At 43.5% G+C, this 18971-nt stretch overlaps 1 protein-coding gene across 2 annotated transcripts in view; it reads left to right on the top strand.

Annotated features, from left to right (window-relative positions):
• The window catches only part of LARS2 (leucyl-tRNA synthetase 2, mitochondrial), a 349131-nt gene that overhangs the window by 16989 nt on the left and 313171 nt on the right, over positions 1 to 18971 (top strand). Inside the window, exon 2 of one of the 2 annotated variants that reach the window (XM_073630437.1) lies at positions 11169 to 11428. The exons of the other annotated variant lie outside the window; for it this stretch is intronic. The gene's annotated coding sequence lies outside the window, so the exon portion shown is untranslated. The remainder of the gene's footprint in view (positions 1 to 11168; positions 11429 to 18971) is intronic. 2 annotated transcript variants of the gene reach the window in all.

An 18971-nucleotide genomic window follows, 5' to 3' on the forward strand; every position in this document is an offset into this window, starting at 1 on the left:
GCCTGCAGCTACAGGCATCATTCAGATATCATCAAGGGGACATCCGCTCTCCGGTGCTTCTTCGGGCTCGCCCGTACGATCGGCGAACTAGAGAAAGACTCTGCCGCCGCCGGATGTTGATCATGGAGATTTCCGGTGACCAGATGATCCCCAGTCATCTCTATGACATTTGGAGGCCCGGGAGAGACGTTATGACGTCACATCCCACCGGCGGAAGTAAACAAAGCCGAGAACTCGGATGGAAAGAAAGAGATCATTCATTTTTTTTATCTAAATCTTTGCAGCCTGGAAGAGAGATGTGGTCATATAGACTCCACATCTCTCCATAAACAGGACCTGTCGCGCACCATTCCTATTACAAGGGATGTTTACATTCCTTGTAATAGGAATAAAAGTGATAAAAAAAAATGTCAAGAGAAAGTGTAAAAATAAAAAAATGTAAGTAAAATAAACAATAAAAAAAAAAAATTTAAAGCGCCCCCGTCCCCGTTTGCTCACACATAGAAGCAAATGCTAATGTAAGTCGCACCCGCATATGTAAACGGCGTTCAAATCACACATGTCAAGTATCAACGCGTGCGTCAGAGTGAGAGCAACAATTCTAGCACTAGACCTCCTCTGTAACTTTAAACTGGTAAAATGTAAAAAAAATTTAAAGCGTTGCCTATGGAGATTTTTAAGTACCAAAGTTTGGCGCCATTCCACAAGTGTGCGCAATTTTAAAGTGTGACATGTTAGGTATTTATTTACTCGGCGTAACATCATCTTTCACATTATACAAAAAAATTGGGCTAACTTTACCGTTTTGTTATTTTTTAATTCATGAAAAAGTTGCAACGACCACCATTTTATACCCTAGGGTCTCTGCTAAAAAAATAATAATTATATAGTTTTTGGGTTCTGAGTAATTTTCTAGTGGTTAAAAAGGACATTTCCTTATCAATCTTCAGTGTTTTAATGCTCTGTAAAACTCAATGCAATATGGCAACCTGGAGGCCTTCTGTACACAGATGGTGTACAGTACTTCCCCAAAAATGTTATTTCCTGCTTGTGTAATTGGCTCACTGATTTTTTTTCAAAAGTCTGCACTAAGACCTCATACACACTATTAGATTTTTTGCAGATTTTTATCTTCAGATTTACCAAACCCATGTAGTGCAAGTGCCTGCCTGGTTGCATACAAATTGAAACTCTTAAGGTATGACCTCATATTTTTTGGTTTTGGTAAATCTGAAGACAAAAGTCTGCAGAAAATCTAAAAGTGTGTATGGGGCTTAAGTCAGATTTTAGGAATCCTCTGCAACAAAAGTTTTATTTTTGGTGAGATACCCCCCCAAAGGGTTAATTACTGTATTTATCGGCATATAACAAGCACAGGCGTATCACATGCACCTTCATTTTTGGAGGGAAGATTCAGGAAAAAAACTTAAATTTTAAAGTAAGAACTTTGAAGCAAAATAAGGGTCAGTGCCCATCAATGCAGCCTCACCATTGCCCATCTGCAGCCTCACCATTGCCCATCTGCAGCCTGATCAATGCCCATCTGCAGCCTCACAATTGCCCATAAATGCAGCTTAATCAATGCCCATCTGCAGCCTAACAATTGCCCATCATTGCAGCTTAATCAATGCCCATCTGCAGCCCCACCATTGCTATCAATGCAGCCTGATGAATGCCCATATGCAGCCTCACCATTGCCATGAATGCAGCCTGATCAATTCCCATCTGCAGCCTCACCTCAGATTTCTGCTGCCTCGGAGGGGACAGGGAGTGGAGTGGGGCAGGACGAACACCGTCAGATTACATACAGCAAGAATCTCCTGTTTACTCGGCGGCCTCTTTAATACCACATCCCGCCTCCTGGACTGGCTTCTATGACTGGTCCAATGCCAGCCCAGGAGACAGGACTACCTATTACAGAGGCCGCTAAACAGGAGATTCTTGCTGTATGTAATCTGACGGCGCTCGTCCTGCCCCACTCCCTGTTCCTTCCTAGGCAGCCCAAATTGCAGTATCGCGTATAACACACACACACTGTTAGCACCCGATTTTCAGTGTGAAAAAGTGCGTGTTATACGCCAATAAATACAGTACTTCTGAAGGGGTGCTGACACTGCAACTTTCTTCATAGCACACTGCAAGTGCATCAGCAAGTAGGAATCTGCAACAAAGTTTCTTGAAAAGAGAAGTTGGGGAATTTTTTTTTTTTAAGAATTATGCTGACCCAAACGAACCTTAAAGTAGACGTTCACCCTAAGACTAAAATCTGTAAATCTACTTGCATCAACAATCTAAGACTAACCTATCTAGCCCCATAAAGAAGAAATCGCTATACATACCTTTTCTGAAGCCAGTCCGGTCCCACGCTGAGCTGTCAGTGGAGGCAAGTGCAGAAGAGGCAGCCGACAACAGAAGCCCCATAATAACTCTATGCGTGACATCACTTCCCAGGCATTTCACAGCCATTGTTGGCTGTCTCCTGCACACAGCATCCCCCACTGAATACCAGGCTGGAGCAGATTCAGAAAAGGTATGTATAGGGATTTCTTCTTTGCAGGGCTAGATACAGTCTTAGAATGTGGATGCAAGTAGATTTACAGATTTTAGTTTTAGGGTGAATATCTACTTTAGGAAATCTCCGAAGACAAGCTCTATTGGGCTATCTTGTACAGGAGGCAATGAGACATTTGAAATGGTTAATTTCCTTTATATTTATAGCGGCACAACTTACGATTGCACGATCATGAAAGTCTGCTATTATCCCACTTGATATGGTCAAAGCTAAGCTATCTTGGATCATGATCAATGAAAGACTATCTGCGCTCTTTAATGACAAAGGGCAGGGTGGTGAAGCTCAACCCAAGAGGAGGAGAGAAAGTGAGTGGCTGTTGTGACAACGCGTTTCGGGGCATGGCCCTTCTTTAAGTGGTTAAAGAGATTCTGTCACCATGCCTATGCAGGAAAAAGTGACGTTGTCTCTGGCCCCTCCCTCAATGCCTTTATACTCACTTTGCTGCATTTTCTCACCGCTCTTGCTTGCTTCCGGGTATGGAGGAATATACGGCCTGCTCCCCTTTAACAGTCCTAGCAGCCAATTGCTGGGCCCAAGCACTATTACATGGCCAAAGGAGTGACATAACTGCTCTCCCAGGTTATCACCAATGATTATTTCAGCATCAGTTGAAACAAAGAAAGGATCATTGATGGAGAGCAAGCAAGGGGGTTGGGGGAGGAATTTTTTCTGCATGGGTAAGTTGTTTTTGTCTTTTGATTCTCTAAACTGCATGTAGCCTGATGGATATCTCCAACAGACTAAGGCCGGCCATAGACGGAGCAAATTTCCACAGGTTGCAGGAAAGAAATTTGCTCGATTACCCCACAGTCAGTGTTGACAAGGGAATCCCTCCCACTGAGCTATTGTGATTATTGCTAGCAGCTATAACAGTCACTAGTGGTAATCGCATGTAAAATCCAGCAGGCTTGTTGTACCCAAGTTGATCGATCGATTGATCAAATTGATCGATCAACTTGGGCACATTCAGCCTGCCCATACATGGTTCAAACAGTCTATGGCCGTCTTAAGGCTTCATGCACACTGGATATTTTTTCAGCCGCTTCTAGGGGCGTCTGATGTTTTTTTTTCCTGCCTCTAAACGCCCCTGCATGTTAGCTTATGTGTCCATGCACACATAGGGGTTGATTTAATAAAACTAAAGAGTGCAAAATCTGGTGCAGCTCTGCACAGAAACCATTCAGCTTACAGTTTTTTTTTTTTGTCAAAGCTTAATTGAACAAGCTGAAGCTAGAAGCTGATTGGCTACCATGCACAGCTGCACCAGATTTTGCACTTTCCAGTTTTAGTAAATCAACTCCATAGGCTTTAAGAGGAGTTTAGAGGCAGGAAAACAAACCCACTGCTGGTGCGTCCAGAAGTAGCAGAGTTTTTACAGAAAAAATGCTTGACGCTTCTAAATGTGTGTAAAAGCATCTAAATGCATGTTAACGCTAGGTGCGTTTAGCGCTTGTGTGTTAATTAATTTCAGTGGCCAGAATAAATGATTATTCTGGCCAATGAAATGAATTAATGCCCGAACAATTGACGCATCTAAACTCACCTAAACGCGTTACACATTTTTATCAGCATCAAGTGTTTTTTTCTGTCTAAATGGCCCTGCCAGGAGGAAAGATGTCTTGGAGAGAGAGGAAAACACCCAGTGTGCATGAGGTCTAAGGTTTAGGCCGACTATAATATTCTCGATTTGAACTGTTAATGGGCAGGCTGAATGTATCAAGTTGATCGATTGATCAACTTGGGTACAGCCAGCCTGCTGATTTCTCTTGTGATTATTCCTAGCAGCTGCTATAGCCGCTAGCAATAATGACTGTCTTCCCCTGCCTGGAGAAGACATTTGCTCGGCAGGAGGGATTCCCCTGTCAATACTTTCTGTGTTGATGGGGGAATTGTACAAATTTCTTTCCTGCACCCACACCGTGTATGGCTAGCCTTAGTTTGCACTTGCTGAATAGGCAGGATGGGGTTGTACATATGCTGTGGTCATGGTGCATTACTTCACAGCACAGCAAACATAATTCCCCCATCGCATTCAGCGGATAGTATCGCCGCCGAACATAACCCATTCAAGTGAATGGGGCTGTAATGCAGCACTGAGCTAAATGATGGACTCCTGGTTGTGGCACTGTTTTCCTATTCAAAGTCCACATTTGGCTGTCAGAAAAAATAACAGGCATTTAGGAGGGGGCAGTGTCACCTCTTGAATGCCTGTCAGCGTACTCTCTGAAACGTGTTCCACCACAGATCTTTTTTCAGAGACCAATCAGGCAAAATGAGCCCTTAGTGCTCCACTTAGGTTTTTCTGTTTCCAAACTGCTGTTTCAGATATCTCTGAAGGAAGTTATATGTTCAGACAGTTACAATATCCACATAATCAGGCAAGGAACTACATGGAAAGCTCAATTTGGTCATTTCTAAAAGACTGGACACAAAATCAAATGTGCAGAGAATATTTGGGCAAGAGTGACAGCACTGTGTTAACATTCTACTTTGACATTCAAGAAAGAATTGGACAAAGAGTAACCCCCAACTATGATCTTTGTAAAAAAATAAAACAATAATTTGTTCAACGGGGGGTAGGGGGAGTGCTTAATTAATCAAGGTAACAACACTGAAACTTAAAGGATAGGTTCACCTTTGAAACATGTGACATGTTCCAGCAGCGCCCCATCCCCACACCCATGACAGCGGCCAGGGTTTCTCTTCCCGGCACTTGCTGTCACAATTAAAATTGCCATGGCTGTGTGGGGCTCTGCCCGCACATCCGCATCATTCATTCACAGAAATGTGTGAATAAATAAACTACATGTCCATCTTCCACCGCAGCAGACGGGTTTGTAGTTTTAGTGGACTGCGAGTGTGCTGATTAGTGTGCTCATAGTCCTTTCATTCCTTCTCCAACGTTCGGGCAGACAGCTGGAGGGGGAGTGTGTGTGTGCATGGTCTGACACTGCACCCATGATCAACTGATCGTGGGTGAAGTACTTTGCAGGTGTTTTGTCAGATTAGGAAGTTACGTTCCGTGACGGCCATCTTGGTACACCCTGCACGCAGCCACACTAAGCCTACAGTCTCAAGTCGCCAAGCGGACATCTTTCTATACCCACCGATATCTTGCATTTCCCACTTATTTTTACCACTAAACTGAGCTTATATCGTGAAATAAGGTATGTAGAAGTATGTAACACTTTTTGATGGTGAATTTTAAAAGCAGCAGCCTGCTGATCTCACACGTTTGCTAATCTGACAGAAGACCTCTGCTTTTAAAATTCAACATCAAAACAGTGTCACAGACTTCTAAATACTGTACTTCACTATATAAGCTCAGTTTAGTGGTAAAAATAAGTGTGAATACAAACTGACGGAACACAGACACCTGTGGGGAAAATAATAAATGCACATTTCTTTTTCTGCAAAAATATGTGCATTTATTTATTTTTCCCTGAAAGGTGAACTTATCCTATTAATGGTATTTTTTAAATAATTGTATTTGAATATATTATAATTATTAATAATATGGTAGCATATTGCATTCCATATGGAAACCTATTAAAACACATTCAGAACAAAGTGACAAGTGCCCTTTTCCTACTCTCCTGATACCTTTGCCATGCTTACTCTTTGTTCATTAGCCATAGTCCTTGGAAATACCTGGTATTTCTAGGTATGGAGCAGCATGCAATCCTCTTCCTTTCCTTACACAATGCAGTGCTTGGTGACTTAATGGCCTGGGAATTGTCAAGGGATGGTGGAACAGAGAAAGTCATCAACCTAAACTGGAAATAAAGGTGAAACTTTATTTTTTTTTTGGATCTAGTAAAGGAGGGTTATAACACCTGTCAGTTTTTTTGCCATCTGTGTCCCATTGTGGAGATTTCCCTTCACTTCCTGTCCCATAGCTAAAAAGGAAGTGAGTAGAAAGTGAAGGGATCTCAGGTTGTTTCCAGGGTTACTGGAACTAGTGAAAATTTCCCTCCTGCTCCCTGTGGCAACCCAAAATTTGGAATTTTTTTCCCTTTTACTTTTAGTGATACAAGTAAATAGGACAAAAAGAGAGGGGGGGTATCCCTAATGGGGCACAGAGAGCAATAAAAACTGACAGATATTGTAATCCATGTCCACTCTGTCTAAAACTAAAAAATAACAAAGTTTTGCCTTTGGTTATTCTTTACGTGTAGACTTTAGCCCCCTGTCGGTTGAATTTGGGTCACAGGTTACAGGAGTGCAGAACTAAGTACACTCCTGTGACCCACAGGGAGAGTATGACCAAAAGAGCTTTAGCCATACTTTTCCTTTAATGCCATTTTTAATGTCTTTACTTTTGACATTTCACAGGAGTTCACACCTTCAGCCATGTAACACCAATACCAGTACATTTAATCCTCCATTCACGTTCCTGGACAGTTGAGATGTGCAATCTGCTAAATGAAGGGAATCAAGGGTGCCCTCAAATAGTTTCTGTGGATTACAGAACTGAGGAGGATGCTTGGTGAAATCTCTTCAAAATAACAAAATAAGTCCTGTTTAGTCTGTCTAACTGCTTCTTTCTATACAATGACCTGTATACAGTTGTACTCAAAAGTTTGCATACCTTGGCAGTCACAGCCGGTCACATGTAAACAAGGAAATGCCGGTAATCGGCTCTACTTGCCTCACACTGACAGAGTATGTGCCGAGGAGAGACAATCAGCGGCATTTCCTTGCAGGGGACAGTGAGAGATGTAATCAGGGCACTGATGATCAGTGCCCTGATTACATTAGAGCGCCACCAGTGCCAGCAACCCATGCTAACCAGTGCCAGCAATCAATGCCCACCAGTGCCAACAATCAGTGCCCACCACAGCCAGAAATCAGTGCCCATTAGTGATACCCGTCAGTGCTGGCTTTCAGTGCCGCCTATCAGTAATGCCCATCAGTGCCACCCATTAATGCCCATCAGTGCCCATTAGTGCCACTTATCCATGTCGCCTATCAGTGCCCACCAGTGTCAGCTATCAGGGCCCGTCAGTGCCACCTATGCCAGGGCCCGTCAGTGCCGCTCATCAGTGCCACCTATCAGTGCCCATAAGTGCAGAATATTGGTGCCTCCTCATAAGTGCCGCCTCATCAGTGCCCATAAGTGCTACCTCATCAGTGCCACCTCATCAGCGCACATCAGTGAAGGAGATAAATTACTTATTTACAAAATTTACTGACAGAAACTAAGAAAAACATTTTTTTTAGGAAAAAAATAAAAATCCCAGAAGTGATTAAATACCACCAAAAGAAAGCTCTATTTGTGTGAAGAAAATTATAAAAATTTCACATGGTTACAGTGTTGCATGACCGCGCAATTGTCATTCAAAGTGTGACAGTGCTGAAAGCTGAAAGCTGAAAAATGGCTTGGGCAGGAAGGGGGTGAGAGTGCCTGGTAGATAAGTGGTTAAAAATGATATATACTGTATATTACCAAATCTCCAAGGGTATGCAAACTTTTGAGCACAGATGTACAACAAAACCTTCTCAGACATTGATTTGCCATCTGTTTAAGAAGGGCTTCTTTAAATTAAGACTGAAAGGGTACACTTGGATTTGAAAATTTAAGTCCATCCAAGGAGCAAAACCTACCCACTCATTATTTTAACTTTTCATTCCGGCACAGCTGTAGTCTTTTTGACGGCAATGTGGTGATCTGAACAATTCTTTTTTAAAACCTGTTTGTAATACAGTAGAGGAATTCCCAAAGTACTCACACCAGGCTGCTTGTGGTCCTTTCATATACACAAAGCAGAACAAATACCAGGGCTAAGATGTTTCTCACAGCCACAGCGGTGAGCTTTACAAAGGCTTGATACAGAACATTATAAAGAACTCAGAGTTCTGTAATTGAGTAAACGTTCTAACTATTTACAATAGCTGAATCAATAATGTAGGTTACATTTTTTTATTTTTTTACTTAAAGGGGCCCAGGTATCATTATTAACAAAAAATACCAGATTTTTTTTATCAGGAGCATTGCTCTGCTTGTCATGTAGGGTCAGAAATGATCTTTTATCTTGATGTCAGGCAAAATTAGCAGTTGCCCTAGGACAGTGATGGCGAACCTTGGCACCCCAGATGTTTTGGAACTACATTTCCCATGATGTTCATGCACTCTGCAGTGTAGTTGAGCATCATGGGAAATGTAGTTCCAAAACATCTGGGGTGCCATGGTTCGCCATCACTGGCGTGAAGGCTTGAACTTGATGTGCATGATTGTTTTTTCCCAACCTAATTATGTAAATTTAACTGTAATTGTGGTTGATTTCTCACAATGCTTCTGAGTAAATCGGTGCGATTCTTTTATTTTTATTTATTCATTTTTTTAATGCTATCGGACGTTTCTCAAATATGTCAGCTCCCCAGTACACTGTTCCCCATTTGTGTAGTCTCTATATCACAGCCCAGTCAATGGCACTATAAACTTTAAAGGAATAGATCCTAGAGCACTAACACAGCTGCCAATACCCCCAAACTTTACAGCTCATATGAGGGTTCAGCTTTAAACAGTGATCATAAAAGTATATCAGTCAACTCATGAAACATTGGTGCCACACGCACTGTTTTCTAGAAAATCGGAACAGATATGTTCCAATGCTGAGATGATTCTAGCAAAAGCAAAGAGAATGAGAGAACTCAACCCAGTGGCAGCCTGGCCAGAGCTATCTTAGTCTGTCCACCTGCTTTTTGCCCAAGTTCCCCTGCAAATGTGCAAGCCTGTTTTTAAAACCACTTGCCATCCAAATCAAGTAAAACCCCAGCCTGGAGTGGTGGCCATGAAACCCACCCTTACTTCTGCTGGCTAGAATCCAAAACCCAAAACAGGACACTAGATTTTAGTCCAGGGTTTCTCAACAAGGTTTCCATGGAACCCTAGGGTTCCTTCAAAGGTTGCTGAGGGTTCCCTGAGCAATGAGCAATTTTATGCCTCTCGGGTAAGTTCCTACTAACACCATTGATCTTTGTAGGGAGCATTCTTCCCACTGACAATCACCCTAATATATCATGAGTTGTAGATAGAGTCATTTTTAGCTGGGGTTCCTTGAGATTGCAAAGTTATTTCAAGGGTTCCTCTGTTTTGAAAAAGTTGAGAAAGGCTGTTTTAGTCAAACACCTACAACCTTTGGAGCCTATAAAAACCACCTCAACCCTGGTGACAGACCATCCCCCAGGCCATCAGAGGTTGTTGGTTGGTCACATGGACTAATTGCATATAAATATATATATTTTCTTTACTTATTTTTGTTTCCCTCAGTTGACTGGCCCATGCAGCAGCGACCCAACCATTTTTAGTTTGCTACAGAAGCAGTAAACTTACAACAATGTTTGTTCCTACTTGTTGCATCATGATTGAAATAATATTTCCCAGAAAGTCGATGTCAACAAAGATATTTCAAGACAGAGTTTACCCTCTGATGCTCAGAGGAAAAGGATTGACTTGGCTGAGTTGGAATTAGGTTAAGTAGTTCTGACCCATCCTCTAACTTTGAAGTCGCCTGCCTTGTTGACAGCCAGTATTGCAATGGTACAAAGGTCACTCGTAGCAGCTTTTCAAGAAGGGACACAGATGGCAGCTGCTATGGGTATCAGAGTTTGTCAGTGCTGCTCCTTCTCACTGTGCTTAGTTATCTTCTAACATGCATAAGGTTCATTTTTAAAGCTATTTATGTGGTGTGGAAGCAGTCACTTTGATTAATTGGGTTTCTTTTTTTGAACACAAGCCAAATATGTCTACAACATTTTTACATGTAGTCCAGAGATATGTACTTAACCAGGCAGTGCCTAATAACTTTATTTTTTGTGTTCTGAACTGATGAATTTTAAAACTATTAACCACTTCCCGACCAGCTCACGATGATATACGTCGATACTTTGAAGGAGGATATCGTTGTTATGGCAGCAGCTAGCTGCCATAACCCCGGTATCCTCTTCTTCAGTGAGCGGTCCGGTTTAAGATAAAAGTGGTCTCTGCGGCAGATTCGCCACAAGATCACTTTTATCAGTGGCGGGAGAGGCCCCCCCCCCCCCCCCCACCGCTCTCCGGTCCCCTCCTCCGCTTACCGGAGCCGTCAGCAGCGGCGGAGGCGTTCTGGTCCTTCCTGTGGCCTGACATGTAGACAAGTGAGGGAAAGATGGCCCCCACCCATCTCCATATCATTGCAGGGCGGAAGCAACGTCAAAACGTCACTTCCGCCCATAGCTCTTAAAGGGCCATTTTTTTCCTTTTTTTTTTTAAATGACAATTTTTTTTTTTATTGCATTTTAGTCTAAATATGAGATCTGAGGTCTTTTTGACCCCAGATCTCATATTTAAGGGGTCATGTTATGCTTTTTTTCTATTACAAGGGATGTTTTCTTCCTTGTAATAGGAATAAAAGTGACACATTTTTTTTTTAAACAGTGTAAAAATAAAAAACAAAAGGTAAAATAAATAAATAAAAAAAAATGTTTTCCTGACAGGCTCCATGGCAGCATATGTGTGGGTTGACCCCGCCTCCATAATTACCCAATAGGACCCCTCCCTATAAATTTCAGCTGTGAGCTCCTAGCCATGTTCCTTTTTTGTCCTCCTCCGTAGGACCATATGTTTGGTTCTCTTCCTGAAGACGATGTCCTGCGATCGTATCGGCCGAACGATGTGATGTTACGTCCCTCCGATAAGCCTTGACTGTTAAGCAGGGTATGGAGTGTATTGCAGAGTAAGCGCTGAAGAGCTGGAATCCTTGGAATGACAAGCGCGCACAGGCCTGTTTGCCTAGCAGTATGCAGGTGGCCATTATCTGCCTGAAAGCCCGGTGTGTGTACGGACGTTCCTGGCCGAATCGATCGTAGGTGGTGGTAAGCATGTATCGCCTTCATGGCAGCAGTGTTTATGTTTGTAGTTTGTTTTTTCTTGCATTGCCTGTCCTTTTTATATTTTGCCTATGCAGTGGCTGGTTCCCTGTGCGTTCCAGCCATCGCTCCCTCTTCTGGGTTCCGTCTGCGCTCTGCACATGCATGGTCTCGGAACAAAAGCAAGGCCTGGTTTCACGCATGCGCGCGAATATCGCGGGTCTGGCACGGCCATGATGTCACATGGCGCCAAATTCAAAAGTCTGGGGAAGCCTGTAGATCTCGGGAATGATCATGAGCATAGCTGCGACTTCCCTGAGCTTCTGCAGAGCCTACTCCAGGTAAGTGCAAGTTCAGATGGGTCTGAATTCTTTTGCATTTTTGTTTTCCTGCTGTGTCTGATGCATTCTCTGTTTACCTGCAGTGATTTCAAGTATCAGTCATGGACTCTTCACTGCCTCCTGGTGGCCAGTCCTCTCGCAGCAGGTGTGATTTGGAAAATGTGTTTTTTCCTTTATTCTGCCTGCTGGGGGAAAGAGAGTGGAGTGTAGGCATTATTCCTGACTTTGTGCCTTTTTCTCTCTCTATTTCTGTCTTTCCCTCTTTCTCAGTCCTTCTAGGTCTGACTAAAGACAAAGTAGTTCCCGCAGAAGGAGCGGGTCTTCCAAATCACACCACAGGCATTCCTCCTCTGGCTCTAGACACCATGGTTCATCCTCTAAGTCTAAAGACCACAGTAGAGGCTCTCCTCACCCCTCCCCCCCTCATCTCATAGTAGGGGACCAGAGAAATCATGTTGGGGATGCAGGGCCCCAGTTCCTGCCAGCAAGTCTCTCTGTGACCGCTGTTTCTCTAAAGCAGCTAATGAGAGAGAAGGTGCAGACAAACACCTGGAAACACTAATTAAGCGAGTCGTGAAAGAGTCGCTACAGGAGAAAGACGCTGCAAAGCCTCGTGATTCTTCTCCAGATCCACCGATTCTGTCAGAAGAGGGTCCAGTACATGAGACGTGGGAGTCTTCTCAACCTAGTCACCAGTCAGCTCCCCCTTCAGATAGCGGGTCAGAAGCAGATGATCCTGGGATGGGCTTTGAATACGCCCTGGTTCCTTCTCTGGTGAAAGCTGTTAAAGACGCTTTGAATGGGAAAGACCCAGTAATTTCTCCTCGTAAACAGAGAACATTTTTCAAACAGCTCAGCAAGTAGCGTCAGTATTTTCCTTTTCTCACTGAGGTAGGAGCCATAATATCTGAACAATGGGGCAAGATGGATAGAAAAAGTTCTATGCAGTCTAAATCTCAAAATTATACCCTTTCAAGGAAAAAGAGGTTAAACATCTTGAGTCAGCTCCCTTGGTGGATGCTGCATTAATGAGACTTGTGAGGTATGTGACTCTTCCTCTCAAAGATACGGTCTCATTTAAAGATCCTCTGGAGAGATGGATTGATTCCGACCTAAAAAGGATTTATTTGACAGCAGGCACAGTGTGTAAACCTGTCCTGGCCTTAACAGCGGTCTCTAAAGCTTTAGAGGCATGGTCAGACAATGTGAATGAATCTCTTAGAGGTATCTCTGAAGGAGCAGCCAAGAGCTCCCCTATTCAGGAAATCAGGCTGGCCTCTGTTGATGTTATTCGCCTAGTGCCTCGGGTGATGTTGTCAGCAGTCACCGCCCGTCGGGCCTTGTGGCTCCGACCCTGGTTGGCGGATCTAGCTTCTAAGCAAGCTTGGTGCCGTATTCCCTTTGAGGGCTCGTCTCTCTTTGGCAACAAACTTGATAGCGCCATTACCCAGGCTACGGGTGGTAAGTCGGGGTTCTTCCCTGAAGATTGGCGTTTACAGAACCAGAAACGCACCTTTTCAAGAACGCAGAACACCGACTGTGCAAGGGAAGCATGCAGCTAAAAGCCTGGTCGTGAATTTTCAAGATCTTGGAAATCCAGGAAGTCCTCTTTTAAAAAGCCCACTAAAGGGGCTTCTTCTGGTAACCAGGACTCCACTAAGTCCTTTTGAAATTGGGCCCTGTGACGAACGCGGGTGTCAGATCCCTGCCCTCCTCGCTAATTTGCAACGAAGGACCGGCCAACCTCACACCACGCTGTCACTTACGTAACAATGCCACTCTCAGCTGCGCCCAGCACAAAGATTTTCCAGCTTGTGGGACCACCATCTAGGTGCCAGCAGCCTGAGGGTGATTGTCACTGGGCTAATTACACAATTAACCCTTTAACTGCCACCACCCCCATTTAAAGGACCGAGCCGGGGGAGACTCGTAATTTTTAGCAATACCAATTATAATTTTAGAATAAGCGTCTGCCACACACACTGCCACCACAGACAGGTCTGCTCAGAGTCTTACTCTACAACAGTAGCGCCCTTCAAGAGGCAGGTTCGTTTATAGCTTGCATTAAGAGCTTTAGAGACAAGGTTAACACTTTTCAACATAAGGGTTTATTATGAAAAGGTCAAAGTTGATGCAAATAAAACATTTACAGAAAAAAGATGTTTCAAAAGATAAAGACAATATACAGCCACAAAGGAATAAGGTAGAATTGGGAAGGAAGAATACTTGCAATTAATGTCCGAGGGTTGATCAGAGTTCGATCGATGAGCTAGGTAATCGGTTCTCAACTTGGCAGATGTTTCTTCTTGGATGGTAAAAGGAGAACTCCCATTGTCTTGGCATCTCCTCTTTTCTGTCAAATCAAAGGGGGTGTTGACAGCGACCAGTAACCAATCGTCTGGCCATCTTGTTTAGGGGTTGGTTGCTGGGAGGTGTCTACACTCATGACCACGTCCCAGGTAGATTTTGTGATACATATTGATATATCTGCATCTATAGTGTTTACAGACTGCAAGTATTCATATTATTATTCAGCGTGAGATTTCCTCCAAAACAAATATAAACATGCTATGTCTATATTGTCGAGTCCACGAGGAATAAGGGGTACCAGGGGTTTCCCATATGACCTGACATAGGGGTGTCTGGACTTGAAATGTTACAAATTATCTGAGGAAACTAAATATGTCCATATTATGCTATGCTATTACTAAGTCGGAAGTTATGAAACATGCTGAAATTTCACACTTATTCCACTGTTTTAAGCTGGATGTGTATTCAGACATTTTACAACCGGGGCCTGTTGGGTCTCTAAATGGAGAGGGTGACAGTTTTACGACAGGGCTTTACTGACCTAGTCTGGTTCTGTTTTCTCTGTTGAGATAACCTTTTCTGTTGAACTTAAAAAGCTTTGAATTCCTAAGACAAGGGAGGAGGGAATTCAGATTTCTCTGTAATGTACATGGTTAGCCAACTGTCATGGCTGCTTCCACACAACATGGCAGCTAGCTACAGCTTATTATGTCCAGTACGTGATATTGTTACAGGCCCGCTCAAACATGTCAGGTGGGGGCTCGCCTTAATTCGGGATTTCTGGACCGTCAAGACGGTCTCCTCAGGTCACACCTGGGTTTTCAACAGCACTCCCAGACTAAGATTTATGCCAACAAATCTTCCAAGTTCAGAGGAGAAAAAACACGTTTTTTTAGCTTACGTAAGCTCTTTATTGGCTCAAGGCGCAGCCATTCCTGTTCCAGTTGGCGAACCAGGCGAAGGCATGTATTCCCCTCTATTCTTGGTGCAGAAAAAGAACGGCACATGGAGGCCAGTCATAGACTTGACTCATCTCAACCGGTTTATCCGAAAGGGAAAATTCAACATGGAATCACTATTAACGATTCAACAGTCGGTTTTTCTAGGGGATTGGTTGGTGTCAATATACGTGAAAGATGCCTACTTCCACGTTCCAGTGGCGGCAGACTTCCAAAGTTCATTCGCTTTGCAGTGGGTGATCAACACTTACAGTTTACTTGCCTTCCATTTGGTCTCACGACATCACCTCAGGTGTTCTCCAAGGTTCTGTTGGCTGTTGTTGCTCTGCTCCGAGTCAAAGGAGTTCGTCTTCACCACTATCTAGACAACCTCCTCCTTCTAGCCCAAGACAAGGGTCAACTTCTCGAGCACAGGAGTCTAGTAATTGTCACTCTCCAAGAGTTTGGGTGGCTCCTGAATTTTGAGAAAAGTCACCTGAATCCATCTCAGTCTCTCATATTTCTAGGTGCTCTTTTCAACACGCTAGAAGGCACCATCTCGCTACCCGAGGAGAAGATTGTGGTGATCCGGGACAGGATCCGCTCAACACTTGCTTCATCTTACCTGTCCGCTCTTCAATGCCTGAAGGTGATTGGCACAATGGCAGCCACCATTCCCATGGTGAAGTGGGCGCAATGGCACACTCGCCCATTCCAGAAAGGGTTTCTCCAACAATGGGATTCCCTCAGCAAGAGTCAGCGCATCCTCCTCACTCCATCCATGAGAGAGTCTCTCCTTTGGTGACTCCAAGAGAAAAATCTCCGCAACTGCCACTCGATTCTTCCCATCACATGGGTTACAATAACCTCAGATGCCAGCAATCGGGGCTGGGGCACTCATTGCCTATCGGAAGTGGCTCAGGGCAGATGGAACTCACCATCTCAGGGGATTGTATCCAATATACTGGAACTGCGGGCAGCCTTTCAGGCGCTCAGATCCTTCCACCATCTGATAGAAAACTCCTCAGTGATGCTCCGGTTGGACAATACAACTGCGGTGGCCTACATAAGGAAGCAAGGTGGAACTCACAGCTGGTCTCTCTTACGAGAGGTGGAGCCAATTATGATCTGGGCTCAGAAGAATCTGTCCAACATTTCGGCAGTCTACATTCCAGGGGTTCAGAAAGTACAAGTGGACTTTCTATCTCGTGTTCAAATGGACAACGAGTGGTCCCTACACAAAGAGGTTTTCAAATGGCTCCTGACACTGGGAGTGTCTCCAGAAGTGGATCTTTTTGCATCCCCATGCAATTACAAGCTGACCAAGTATTATTCGAGGTTTCTGGGATCCCCAAGCCTATGGGATAGATGCCCTCATGGATTGGTGGAGGTTCAACAAGGCGTATGCCTTCCCTCTGGTACCTGTGATACTCCAGTTTCTCCACAGGCTCAGAACAGAGGAGGTGAAAGTCATAGCAGTAATACCATTTTGGCCCAACTGGCCATGGTTTCCCCTCTTAACACTCAGTTATTGGGATGCAATTCCTCTGCCTCTCAGGCCGGATCTTCTGTCCCAAGGCACAATCCTGCATCCATGCCCTGCTCATCTACATCTCAGGGTCTGGTTTTGAGAGGGGAAGGCTTGAAGCCTTAGGTTGTCCAGAAGAAGCCATTTTGGCTCTTCTTAATGCCAGACGGAAGGGCACTAATAGAGTTTATGAGCGTATCTGGTCCAAGTTCACAGAACACATGTCCTCTAGACCTAATCCTTGTGGTTCTCCAGAAGTCCAGGAGATCCTCAGCTTTCTGCAAACAGGGTTGGATTTGCCTCTAGCAGTGAGTTCCCTTTGTGTACAAATATCAGCCATCTCGGCATTTACAGGAATTTCATGGGCTAACCACGCCCTGGTTCGCCAATTTTTCAAGGGTGCTATCAGGTTAAGACCTCAAAGAAAACCGAGGTTTCCTAAATGGGATCTTCCCCTTGTTCTAGATTTTCTTTCCACGCTTGGAACAGATCCTGAAAAACCTCTATTAGTCAAAGACCTCACACTCAAGACTGTCTTCCTGGTGGCAGTAACCTCAACCAAAAGAGTGTCTGAAATCAGAAGCTTAGGTTCTGAAGAGCCTTTCCTGACCTTTTTTCCAGATGGAGCAGTGTTAATTCCCATGCTGGGCTCAAACCCTAAAGTAACATCTATTTTCCATGAAAATCAAGAAATTGTGTTGCCTACCTTTGGCACAACAGAGGGTCAAGATGTCCATCCCCTTGATGTGGGACATACTTTGAGTCAATATTTGGAAGTTACAGAATCTTTTAGACAAACAGACTTTCTTTTCATTCTTCTACATGGAAAAAATAAAGGAAATCGGGCTTCAATTAGATCCATTTCTGCTTGGATAGTACAATTCATTCAAAGGGCTTATAAAGCGAAGGGCTTGGCACCTCCAGAGGCAGTGACTGCACACTCAACTCTAAGTATCTCAACCTTTTGGGTGGCTTCTCGTCATGTCGCACCCGAAGTTATATGTAGAGCGGCTTCTTGGTCATCTATTAATACTTTTGTTTCCCACTATTGTGTTGAACCAGCCGCCTTCCGTTAATTTCGGTTTGAAAGTGCTGTCAGTTGACAGTGTTAAATAAATGTATTTTCTTTGCTCAGCATTGTGCCCACCCGGGTGTGTTTGGCGAGTTATTTACCACACGTATGCTGCCATGGAGCCTGTCAGGAAAACGGAAAATGTATATCAAATACTTACCGTAATTTTCCTTTCCTTATAGGCTCCATGGCAGCAGGAGTCCCTCCCAATGCTTGGAGTAGGCTAGTTACGAAACACGGCTAGGAGCTCACAGCTGAAATTTATAGGGAGGGGTCCTATTGGGTAATTATGGAGGCGGGGTCAACCCACACGTATGCTGCCATGGAGCCTATCAGGAAAGGAAAATTATGGTAAGTATTTGATATAAATTTTCAGTTTTTAACGCGCCCCGTCCCAACAAGCTCGCTTGGTCCTTAAGTGGTTAATTGATGTAAAAAATTACTTTTTGCACTGTTATTAAAGTGATACTAACACACACTGTTTAACCACTTAAGGACCTTGCCTCTTTTTGACACTTGTTTACAAGTTAAAATATTTTTTTTTTGCTAGAAAATTACTTGGAACCCCCAAACATTATATATATATATATTTCTCGGACACCCTAGATATAAAATGGAGGTCGTTGCAATACTTTGTCACACCATATTTGTGCAGCGGTCTTACAAGCGCATTTTTTGGGGAAAAAATACAATTTTTTGACTTAAAAAAAAAAAGACAACAGTAAAGTCAGCACATTTTTTTTCATATGTGAAAGATAATGTTATGCTGAGTAAATTGATACCCAACATGTCATGCTTCAAAATTGCGCCTGCTTATGGAATGGCGACAAACTTTGACCTTACAAATCTCCATAGGCGACGTTTAAAAATTTCTACAGGTTACATGTTTAGAGTAACAGAGAAGGTCTAGTGCTAGAATGATTGCTCTCACTCTAATGATCGCAGTGATACCTCACATTTTCATATGTGGGTGCAACTTACGGATGCGTTCACTTCTGTGCGCGAGCTTAGCGGGACGGGGCACTTAAAATTTTTTTTTTCTTATTTATTTTACTTTTTATTTTTTATTTTTACACTATCCTTTAAAAAAAAAAATGGGTCACGTCCTGTCAAGCTTTTTTTCTATTACAAGGGATGTTTATGTTCCTTGTAATAGGAATAAATGTGAGATCTGTGGTCAAAAAGTCCTCAGATCTAACATTTTACACTAAAATGCAATAAAAAAATTTAAAAAATTTCCCCTTTAAGACCATTCGATGTTATGGAGTCGAGCGCGGGGGCCAGCTTTCCCCCACTCAGCTCCATGTCTCAGACGATAAAGGATGCGATCCTCTCCGCCACTACAGACGGCTCTGGTAAG

Source organism: Aquarana catesbeiana, linkage group LG05 (genome assembly GCF_042186555.1).
Source record: "Aquarana catesbeiana isolate 2022-GZ linkage group LG05, ASM4218655v1, whole genome shotgun sequence".
Taxonomy (NCBI): Eukaryota; Metazoa; Chordata; class Amphibia; order Anura; family Ranidae; genus Aquarana; species Aquarana catesbeiana.